Source organism: Mixophyes fleayi, chromosome 9 (genome assembly GCF_038048845.1).
Source record: "Mixophyes fleayi isolate aMixFle1 chromosome 9, aMixFle1.hap1, whole genome shotgun sequence".
Classification (NCBI taxonomy): Eukaryota; Metazoa; Chordata; class Amphibia; order Anura; family Limnodynastidae; genus Mixophyes; species Mixophyes fleayi.
This window is the reverse complement of record NC_134410.1, coordinates 113,797,388-113,810,089: the sequence shown is the minus strand read 5'-3', so window position 1 is coordinate 113,810,089 and position 12,702 is coordinate 113,797,388. Positions and strand designations below refer to the sequence as shown.

The window sequence follows — 12,702 nt, the reverse complement described above, 5'->3', positions numbered from 1 at the left end:
GCATAGATTGCATTTCCATTGTTGCTGCTTCTGGTCTTATCAGAAACAACTGTTGACGATATGTCTCAGAAAGGTCATTAAGGAATCTGGTCTTAAACAGTCTGCGATGTTGGGCTTTATCTCGAGTAAAACCTTCAACTTTGTGTGCTTGAGTAGCTCTGTCACAATCTGGCAAAGCCAGTGCTGGTGCTGAAGTTGCTTTAGCTTAAAATTGGTTAAACATTTGGTTTTGCTCAGCAGAGAGTGTAAATGTCTTACTATCACCCAGAATTACTAATGCAAAAACACAGATAATAGCTCATAAAGTCTTAAATCTTTTTCATTTCCGTACAAATATTGAATTCCCATCAATGCATTACCATACCCACGATACAAAGAAGGACTTGCAGTATACTACTATTATAGCACAGTAAATAATGGCAGTGAATGCGTTTACAACACTGATTGACTCAAAATTGTTATGAGGATAAAAATAAAAACCTTTTGCTTTCTGCACATACAGAAAAACCATCTGGTTCATGCATTTGCTATGCGAATAGCACATAAACTCTAATATCTCTTTCCAAAACAAGGTAATCATTACTCAGCAGAGTCTACGTTCTATAAATCCTTAATTAGTTTATACTTATGTTTGTTGTGGCTGTTGACCAAAACATATTGCAACTTCTATTCATTGCAAGTTGGATCAATGCAATCTGGATTGAAAGGGTGCTTTGTAGCTGGAGAGCTTCTGTGAAGAAAAAAACTTTTGCATAGAGATTAACATTTATTCACTAGGAATTACAGTAACTGTTATTAATTCACATTGTACAGCTGCTAATATGACACTTGTTTAAAAGTTTCTCTTTGTAGCTTAACTGTGACGCTATGCGTTCCATGCAATGAAAAACTGATTTCCTCAAAGGGGCAGTCCCTAATCTCACAAACAGGGAATGTCAAAGTGACGAGACCTGGGCGAGTGTTCAAAGCCACTCCTTTCTCATCATCTCTTTGTAAACCAAATATTCACACATATTTCCAGATTCTGTGATTTCCATGTTTAAAGTACAAATATATATTCACAATTCTCGCTCACAGACGACATTTTATCTCATAACATTTCTTTATGGGCATAACAAACCCTCCTTATTTCTGAGAACATTCATCAGCGCCATTTTCACACAGATAAAAACAGCTTGTAATATATCTGCATGTAAAGCTCACTCCCACAATTCTTAACTTCATTAAAGAGAAAGCTATTTTTCTCAAATTTCAGAAACAAAATTATTTTGTTCAAATACAGAAACGGCTTGTTGGACCCCAGCCAACTTGTCCGTCCACTGAATCGTGTAATGACGGACCAAAACATTTCAACACTTGTTATGCATCTCTTTAAAAGCTTAGAATTAAGCAGGCAGGCATTATATTATTTACAAAATGTACAACTTCTTTAACCTTGAAACATGTCTCTTGTAAAAAAATAAATAAACAGACAAGACAGACAAACACAGATCTCCCTCACACGAAGTAAGACGGAGACAAAACTCACATACAGAGAAAGAAAAATCAGCTGATACCTTCCAGCCTACTGCTGTGGAACTACAAGTCCCAGCATTAGACTAAATACAAGTTAGCCTCAACATGTTATTATCACTCAGCACTCCGGACATATTTTATCAGCATTACATACATTGTCAGATAACAAAAAACAGAGTGCTTCTTATCTCAACACACTGAAATCTTTTACACAGAATAAGGGAGGGGCACATCTCACTCATTCAGCTGCGCAGGATCAAACATACATTTAGCATATCCACACATTGACCTGATCTTCATAGCCAAGCCTTTTTATCCATTCTTTATTATTCAAATAAAACCCATACCATTTCTGTAAGTCTAATGTCCCTTCTGGGGGAAATCCTGCTCTCTTAAGTACTTTATTAATTCTTTTAAGAGCTTTACTACCTTCTCTCTTTTTCATTATATCCATAGGCTTGCCTATAGTAGGCATCTTACTGTTCTGTGCCCCCATTTACTGGGTTACTGGTCACAGTACTGTCAGTATCTGGGATACAATGTCTTATAAGTGGAATAAGGTAATACAATTTTCCCCTTTGTACAGATTATAAGTATCTTTAATCCTTTACCTCCTAGTCTGCCATAGGAACACCAGATGTAAGGTTTATTGGCTGTAGATTAAAAGGCTGGCACTTATGGCTGATCCGATTCTTCCCCTCAAGTCAGTGTATGGACATATAGGTTTATAATCTGGTAACATATGATTTTGTGGCCAATATGTAGTATTTCTTCATTCAAATGCACCCTAACGTAAAATATAGTTCTTTTTCATTACTTACAAAACCGTAATATGCATTTGTAGTTGTAACACACTCTAGTCTAGGTCCCTTGCAACCTGAATATTTTCTCAGAACAATGCAGCAGGTACAATTCTTACATACACCTCTCTTATTATCTTCTAACTAAAATTGTCTACATCCATCATAATCTACAGTATCCATACATTTATCATTTCATTATCCTTTCCTCTGACTGAACATTGGGTTCATAGAATACCCTCTAATCACCTCAACTGACTTTCCTTAGACATACAAAGAAATTCTGAACTGAGTAAGAAGGTAGAAATCTACACTTTTCTTACTCACCGGATTTAGTTCAGCAGTTCTCTGGACATCAGTGGAGTGTGGCGTCAGGTGTGGAGATATTGGAGCATCCCGGACCTAGCCCCCAGAAATGTTGGGGTATCGGGGTTCACCGATACTTCTATCAATCACCTTCAATGTCAGTCAGATCTTTCTTTGTTTTCAGTCGACTGGTGAACAGAAAATACTCAACACCTGTATGATATAATGCTGAGCAGCTTTATTCTGTTCCAATTTGAGACCACTTCAGCGCTTATTTTTATACATGTAAGTCTAGGGGTATAGATTCTGAACAACCAATTATAAGACAGTAAAATAATGAGAGAAAATCAATTAACAATATATATATTTCAGTTTTACATCAAAGATCAAACAACTCTTTTTTCTTTGTGTGTTATCTCTTTCCAGACTTTCTGCCAATATCCTTGTGCTGCCCCCATCTTTGAGTCCTTGGGTTTTATCTATCAAGAATGTTGCTACATGTTCTTGGAATCTTTCGTTGATGGGAACATGGCGCTGCGTGGCCAACCTTGAATAATTTGTCTTTTTAAACTGAAAATAATATCTGCTTAATTTCTCTTAAAGTCATAGCATAACATATTAGCATCTAAAGCTTAGCACATGATAGATATTAAATCAATAATCATTTAATTCCACTCTAACACGTTCTTAAATGAACCAACTCAGAAGCAAAGGGTCCATGAAATCTATTTTAAAATGTTGACATCTATTTGATGTGTTCTCCCCAGGACCTATTTCCAGGGTGCTCCACTCGGCTGTTTTCACTTTCCACGTGGCTTTTGGAGTCTGACGTAGTCCTATAATAGAATAAACCATTTTCCCGTTATAATAGGTACTGTGAGAGCACTGCAGTCAGCAGAGTGTGTTAGCCCACTTACCACCAATCTGACCAATACTGGCAGTCAGTCCAGGCAGGCAGAGGTTCAACAGCCAGGAAATAAAAAGTTAAATATATATATATATATATCGTGCAATAACCATACCCACCAGAGTCTTTATAAATATACCACTTTCACATTGCAGCCCCGGGTATATGAACCCGGGATATTGTCAGGTGACCGATCCTCCCGGGTTCACAGTGAACTCGGATCTGCCCGGTCTCCCTGGCAACATCACAAGACGAGCTTCGATTGGCTCATCTTGTGATGTTGATTTTTTTTTTGATTTTTTTTTTTCAGTAGGTTTTCCGTGAGACCCAGGTTGAACAACCCGAGTCTCACCGTTCAGAATGAAGGCTACCCGGGCCAGACCCGGGAATAACCCAATAAAATTCCCGGGGTCCAATTCCCGGGTCATCCGACCCCAGTAGATGCAGAGAAGCCGTTCACACTCAGCCTCGATCCGTGTCGTCAGGGCCCCCTCCGTCAAAAACCCGGGTTTTTGAGGCTAGTACAGTGATGGGCAAACTTTTTCAGGAGCGGGCCAAATAAAAAAGAAAAACTATATAATATAATTTATTAAAAAACTCAAATCTCGAAATACATAATACAAATATTTTGAATGGGCGGGAGGGGGTTATAGAGCAGTGTTACCTCTATAAGTGCAGCGATCGTACAGACACAGCACTTATTTCAGCAGCTTGTTGCAGATCCGTCTCTCTGGTGAGCCACTAACTGACAACACAGCAGACAAATTGAAATCGTCCTTCGTATATGGCCCAGCCCATCACTTCTCACATGACTTTCAGCCATTAGGGGGCGGGCAGGTGTTTCAGTGATTGACATACGAAGTGTCCTTTTAGGAAGGAGGATGAAGTGTAATGGAGGAAATAGCTGGGAAGGCATCAAAATGAAGGTTCTGACACACAGGGTCGGCCCTAATAATTTTATGCATATTTTAATGATTTTTTTTTAAATATTGGCAGCCCGGATCTGGCCCGTGGGCCGCAATTTGCCCATCACTGGACTAGTGTGAATGGGATATTATAGTAATAAATTGGAAATAATCACCAACATTTTTCAGTATTATTATTGCATAGTCAAAGTAGTACTCTGCCCCCCCACCCAACTACTATTTCTTAATGCAACCCCACTGGCAACATTTTCTGGAGAGAACACTGAATTAGTGAGCTCATTTGAGTTAAGTTGTTCAAAGTGTTTACGCCACCTGCTTACATGAGAATGCAGCCTATATGTTCATTAGGTGCCAGTGACATATCATAGAGTCAGTGGTGGAAGTGGGGGTGTATATGGCCATACCGCCACTTCTCCTGCTGCCTTTGTTGTAAAACTATCAAATTCCATTCACTTACATTCCTGTTACATTCTTTATACCGCCACTGCTAAATTTCCACTTCGAGCATTGCATAGACTCATAGTGAATTAATAAACTGCGTTTTCTTGATTATAGTTCCAGTATACAAAATGTCTGCCACCGTTGTGTGCAGGTGATGGGTTCTCTTACAATACAAAGGGCTGATACCATGCAGTTTTTCTGTCGCTCTTTGAGAGTTGGGCTACATGAACATATCACCAAGAAAAAGTTTCAAGATATTCCAAAATATCTCCCAATATTTTTCTATATTTGAGGCAGGACAACATATTGAGACAAATCTCATAGCACTTGTGTTAAAGTTAATCTGCTTGGTTTATCACCTAGATTTTCTTGTGATGGATAAAACTGCATGTGAAAACGGAGGAGAGACATGTATGTGGATTATGACATACAACATGAATGGCGTCCATAGAGCCAGAAGTCTTAAAAATCCGGAGGTCAGTGCCACATTTGGACCTCAGGAGGACACCCCTACCCCAGATTAGCTATGTTACACAGCTATGCAGAAGGCATCATTTTTGTTTTAAGTTAATTTACTTTTTTTTTTTCCATTCTTTGCAGTGAGATTATCGGGAACAAGTTATTCGCCAGAGCAAGAGGTAAAAATTAGTGGTGCATACCACAAAATAAATGTATTGCAGTAAGGTAAAACAGTAATATGAACGTGCAATTTGGGCAAAATGGTGTGTAGTATGGCAAAAGGAACTCTTTAAATTAGTAAAGTTTGTAAAATGCACTGCCAAATCTTTTCCATTAGCATGCAGTACAGGAAAATTAATATAATGGCAGCAAGGTGGCTTAGTGGTTAGCACTTCTGCCTCACAGCATTGGGGTCATGAGTTTGATTCCCGACCATGGCCTTATCTGTGTGGAGTTTGTATGTTCTCCCCTTGTTTGCGTGGGTTTCCTCCAGGTGCTCCGGTTTCCTCCCACACTCCAAAAACATACTGGTAGGTTAATAGGCTGCTATCACATTGACCCTAGTCTCTCTCTCTTTCTCTCTCTCTCTCTCTCTCTCTCTCTCTCTCTCTCTCTCTTTCTCTCTATTTTAGGGAATTTAGACTGTAATTTAGACCTATGGGGCAGGGACTGATGTGGGTTCTCTGTACAGCGTTGTGGAATTAGTGGCGCTATATAAATAGCTGCTGATGATATAATAGATCACGGTGGCTTGATGATTAGTATTTCTGTCTGTCTTTCCTCTGGGTGCTCTGGTTTCCTTCCACACTTCAAAAACATACTGGTAGGTTAATTGGCTGCTGACAAAATTAACACTAGTGTGTGTGTGTTAGGGAATTTAGACTGTAGGCTTCAATGGGGAAGGGACTGATGTGAATGACAAATATTCTCTAGATATACAAATAAATATAGTAGTGACTAGACGCGCACAAAAAATATGCAGCCAATCTCTATTTCAATAAGGGTTCCATCCAAATACCCTTCAAAAGAACATATAATACACGCAAAAAAGAGATATAGCAATGCAGCGCTGATCTCTTGCACATAGAGATTATAAATCTTGAAGGATTTTTATTTTTCTATAATCTATATGTGCAAGAGATCAGTGCCGCATTGACAAATATAAATAAATGGCGATGATGATAATGATTAACACAACATGTATGGCTTTGTGGAAAAATATATACTTATTGCTGTATAGAAGTGAATACATATCCTACGTGCCAAGGTAAAATAATTTACAGCGAAAATGAAAATATTTAATGTGTCTGGTGTTGCAAAAGAAATATCACATTTATCAGATGCAGCTGTCCCTTCAAATGCTTTCATATAATCTCACATACCCACATATAGCAGCACATAGCTTGTAAGCCTTCGTATGCACTCACTTTCTCCCAATTGTAAAGCGCTACGGAATTTGCTGGCGCTATATAAATAAATGTTGATGGTAATGATGAACTATATAACCAATATTCCCCATGTTGCATAACTACATCCATATAACCAGTATATAGCCAATATGTCCCTATCACTAACATGCCCATATGGTTTAGAATGCCAGTAGGAGTTTAAAATACTGGTAACCTCTTTATGATGACGCTGCCTTGCACAACTGTTTGGAAGAAGCACGATTACGAAAAGCCTGCTATGTACTGACGGCTTTAGTGAAGTGAACCAAGACCGTGAAGTGGTATTCTTCTTCTTGGCAGAAGATAATGTTGCCAGCGATAAATTGTCCTTTTGTAACTGCCCTACAAAATGAGAGTCAGATTGCCTGAATAAGGCTGTTACTAACATGTAAGTTTGTAGGGTATGCAGCCCATCCAGTGAGTGTAACACCACCTCTTAAGCATACAATTGAAGGACTATGTCCTGTTTAAGGTGGAAAGTCGGGGATCTATTGCAGTACCACATTGCCTTAGTGAGAAATGGTGTCTTGCAGGAAAAAGCCTCAAGCTAAGATATCCTCCCAATGATTTTAGGGACAAGGAAGACCACATTCCATATCAGCATCTCAAGAGAGATTTTTTAGATGGGTTTGAAGAGGTCATGCTGCAATATTCTGAAGACCAAGTTCAAAGCACAAGATTGCACTAGAGATCAACAGGTATAAGCCATGTGTTGAAGAAATGGGATGAAAGGAAACGAGAGGACACTAAACCATTAAGGAACTAAGGCTTAACCTTCACTTTAAAAATTCCAAAAGGTATAGAGAAGACAACAATTTGCTGGCTCTAATCATGGTTTGGATCACAATGCCACAAGGACTACAGCCTTGAGAGCCATGCCATTAAGGCCATGAACAGTAGACTTCGCTGAAACACCGGCCCTTGAACTATCAGATCATGTAGAGAGAGGGCGATGACAACGTCAGAGTAATGGACATATCTGGGTCTATTGGAATAGTCAACATTACCTACTGGCGAGTGGGGGAATGAATACCAGTTGGTAATGCCAGGCATCCATACCCACTGCTTTGGCCCCCTATGTCACAAACTGGATGAAGTCATGAATCCTCTGTGCTGCAAGCAGTAATTGAGGCATGGAGTAGAATGGGAGCTAGTCTTCATCAGGCCCCCACACAGCGAAGTAATGGAATTTGTGGCAGCTGCTGACGCCAGAATGATCTATGACCAAGGCCCAAACATGGTTGGACATAGGCCAGAGATCAACAATGGCTGAAATACCTGTTGCTCGGGTACTGGCATGCGCACAGACCTGTCCTTGTAAACCCAGCCCTTGCTGACACCAGCAAACATTAACCCAGTGTGAGGCTACACAGAAGATTGGGGGAGAGTGTCACCCATGTTCTGGTGATTAACTGCATAAAACACCAGGAAGATCTGTTAACTTGTTTGAGGTGTTCTCCAGATATTTATAAAGGTTTTATCAGGAAGAATTTTAGATGTGTCGACAAATAACCTCACCAGAATGCAAGGAGGATCTATAGCACAACTTAAAGATCGGAATGTTTGAAGAGCAGGGCACTCCGATCCACTAGAATTTAGAGAGAGATTAAATGAAAAAAAATATTTAATTGATCTTTATTATGTTCATTAATTAGATATTCTCTTCTTAAACTAAAAGAGAGGAAAAAAACCTAACTCTGTTATATGCTTTACATATATTTTCAGTGTAACTTTAAAAACTATAGTAAAGTGAAATAAAGCAAAAATGGTGAGTATTAGAGGTTAAAAACTAAAACATAAAGATAGATACCCGTTGAGACAGGCTAAAGTGTTCTATTACTTAAATGTAAGTTTAAATTCGTTTTGATCTCCTAAATAATCGTGGTATATTCCCAAATATTTACTGGTATGTGTGTATATATATATATATATATATATATATATATATATATATATATATATATATATATATATATATATATATATATATATACTTGTATCCCCTAATGAGTTAGTTTCTAAAATAATTCACTAAGTAACTGGTGAGTAACCAATTGTAAGTCTCCAAGATAGGAGATTTATATAAACTAAGTAACAGAATTTGTGGCTACTTCTCAATGTTAATCAGATAGCAGCTATTTCAAAGAAGGAAATGGTTTCAGTAAAAGTATGATTCAGTATTAGTTTCACTCTTATATATAGTCCTTTCATGAACTATGTATAGTGCATCACATATCTATTACTGACAGGGCCGCCAAGAGGAATTTGGGGCCCTGGTACAACAACTTTGTAGGTAAGGGTTGTGTGCCGATGCGCAGCAGCAGTGACGCTGAAGGGGGAGTGACCCAATAGTGTTGGGGCGTGGTCAACATGGGGCTTGTCTGCGCCACTCTAGACATGACATGTATTAAAATGGTGTTGCTCTCCCCTACCTGTTATTGCAGCTTTCACAACCTGGTACTGGATTCTTGTATGGATCCTGGAATGTTAGGACCTGTTTGGAAAATGTATAGGTACATGAAATATCTAAAACTGAGCAATAAGTGAATATAGTACATAACACAGATCACACATTATATAATACATACATTATAATAAAACATTACATTTATCACCCCTTCCCAGCCACAATACTCCACCCCCACCCACATCATGCCACCCCTCCAGGCACATCACGCCACCTCCCCAAGCACATCACGCCACCCCCCTAGGCACATCACGCCACCTCCCCAAGCACATCACGCCACCCCCCTAGGCACATCACGCCACCCCCCCAAGCACATCACGCCACCCCCCCAGGCACATCACGCCACCCCATTCCTAGACACATTATGATACCCCAGCCTCAGGCACTTCATGACATCCGCAGAGACACATCATGACCCCCCCCCCCCCCCCCCCAGACACACCAGGGAGAAGCTATCAACTCCCTCCATCCCAGGCCTCCACTGTAGGCAGACTTTGTACCCGACCCCCCCACCCCCTCTCGTTGCCCCTGATTACAGGTATTCCATTTGAAGCTTATGCACAACTATACACAGATGCAGATCTAACGATCTTGTGCGTTTATTATTTTATTTATTCTCCTGTGTTTTTCAGTCATTGAGAATATGTAGTAAGGCTTATCGTGGGTTCCACGCATCCGCTTCATAAACTATTACATTCACTGTGGATACTAGCGATCAGTGAATAAACATGAACTTTGTTACTAAGAGTGCAGACAATTACTAATTATTAATTTCCAGCGTAAAGAGTGTTAATATGTTTCTGAAATCATCAGAGTGATCTAAATATCCATGCTACAGATTGTCAGTATCATTGAACATTTTGTGATCACAAGATTGGACGATTCAGTCCGCTCAATCATATATCTAAATTACCCTTAATAGTCGGCATGTAAACAGACTCATGATGCATTCTGTATGTATATTTAGATGCCACATTATATTCTAAGGTAACATTATTCTACATGTCTGATATCTCATGGTGCACATGTTTTTATGATGCCCTTCTTCTAGTGTAAATCATATGTCTGTAAAGCACTCCTATCATATATATTACTGATCATGATTTCTGGAGGATAATAATTAGGATATAGACACACTTGATATAGTTTGCTACATGATTATATTTATCAGCTTATTTCAGCGTTTTTAGCAGCGACTGTGCTTCGCTGCCATACTGGTCTCTGTCTTAATGGGTAATGACGTCTGTTCCCGGCGTACGTTTCACCTATTGTGCTAGCTCACAGGTAAACCTTGCTTACGGTCTCTATCTGTTTAAAGGTGTGTTGGCCAATAAAAGGTCTTCAGTAAGTGATTGACATGTCCGGCAACCTGTCCCATACCTATTCTTATATTATGTTATAAGGTACTCAGTATTAGGTTCTTGAAAAAATAAATTCTTTTGATGATATAGAGTTTTAGAGTGATACGTTTTATCACTATTCAATTATTAACAAATTTTCATTTATTGCACTTGTGTTTATTTGCTTAAAAAATATAATGATAAGGTTCTTATGGGGATATATCTCACTGGTTGTTGATTTCTAGGATAGTCTTCTTGTATTATTATTAGGTACCTTGAATAGGAATGTTATGATTAATAATAATTTGTATTAATACATTTGATAATATGACTTATGAAAGATATACCATGTGCATAATATAACCATAGGATTCCTACAAATGGTGTAAAAATGTGTAACATATTATAAGTCAAAGTATTATTAAGGGGGGTATTCAGTTGTTAGCGTTAACGGAAAAAAACGAGCACTCAAAAAATATTACCGTTTATACGGTAATATTGCGCGCGAAAAGCGTTAATACGGTAGTTTACTCGCGGAATTTCAGCTCGCCGCCCAGGGAGCAGCGAGCTGAAATTCCGCGAGTAATTACCGTATTAACGCTAAGATTTTTTGAGCGCTCGTTTGAGAGCGTTAACGCTAACAATTGAATACCCCCCCTAAGAATGTAAAAACATTACTAATAAAGTGAGATTGAGCTACATGAAAAGTGATTAATTACTAAACTTTTAGGGGGGAATTGAATTCCCCGCAAAGTACTGGCTCGTAAAACCTATTACCATTATTAAGGTAATATTAACCCGGTTTTCTGCTCGCAGCTCAGGGAGTTGTGAGCAAAAAGTCGGCGTTAAAACTACCATAATAACGGTATTAGTGCGCAGGCCACATTACTTTTTACAGTAACGTGGCCAATTGAATTTCCCACTTAGCCTGATTTAACTAGCAGGTGTGAAAAATGGAATGTGAGTTTGTCATTTTCCAGAAGAATTAGAGGTATATGACAATAAAAAAAGAGGCTGGTCAGAGGACCTAAATAAACTAAAAACTCTGTTACAAAAACAAAGCAAAACTTGGTGGAAACTAACATCAACCAAAAAGGATAAAAAAAACAATTTTGACACCGTGACGAATAAGACCTAGGTCTAGATTTTACTAAGCTGCGGGTTTGAAAAAGTGGGGATGTTGCCTATAGCAACCAATCACATTCTAGCTGTCATTTTGTAGAAGGTACTAAATAAATGATAACTAGAATCTGATTGGTTGCTATAGGCAACATCCCCAGTTTTTCAAACCCGCAGCTTAGTAAATCTAGCCCCTAGAGTATATTTTTCATGTGAACTAGCCACCTCAGAATTAAAAACCAAATGGTAAGATGCATTACTGAAATGTTCCAAGAGTTTAATGGAATTCTTAGTAAAGTATGATAAATTACTTTTCAATCAATGCTCTAAGGCTCAAGCTGAAAGGTTTCGAATTATTGGAAACTTTTCAAAAAATCTATGATAGATATTATAAAGATCAAGAGCAGTTTGTGAAAACAATCACAGAACGTAAACTAGGCAAGTTCACTAGGGATAATAAAGATACGCACTAGGTCAGATTTTCGGATGAAATCTAAGAGATGTCAAGACAAGCAGTGGGGAAAGAAGAGGAGCGTCATTCAATGTAGATTCCTCGGATTTGGACTCCTCGGGGAACAAATTAGAAGGCAGTAGTTCACAAGATAAAAATAAGGAGCAATACAGCAACATTTTTTTAGATATTTCACCACGCCCCCTGAGAGAAACAAGGAGAAGTATAGACCAACCCGATGGGGGAGGAAGAGACCTTCGACACAGGAGACGATGGGGATGGAAGAACAACAAGGAACCAACAGATAGACACACAAATGGAACTAAACTATCACACAAAAATGAGAATCATAAATCTAGCTGAGAGAATTTTGACCACGACACATGTGAACTTACTTAGGAAAGGTTTGTCTTTCTCACCGGTGTCTAAATTTAATTGATTCAGGTGGGAAAAAGACTTGCTCCTCTTCACAAGAAAGTTGACTCTGGCGAAAATATATAGACAACCTAAAGAAATGAGGCAA

The 12,702-nt window shown here is 38.7% G+C and overlaps 1 protein-coding gene across 2 annotated transcripts in view; it reads left to right on the top strand.

Annotated features, from left to right (window-relative positions):
- The window catches only part of FOXP3 (forkhead box P3), a 163,447-nt gene that overhangs the window by 10,830 nt on the left and 139,915 nt on the right, over window positions 1-12,702 (top strand). For both annotated transcript variants that reach the window (XM_075185007.1, XM_075185006.1), the window contains exons 2-3: window positions 5,259-5,371; window positions 5,496-5,533. The gene's annotated coding sequence lies outside the window, so the exon portion shown is untranslated. The remainder of the gene's footprint in view (window positions 1-5,258; window positions 5,372-5,495; window positions 5,534-12,702) is intronic.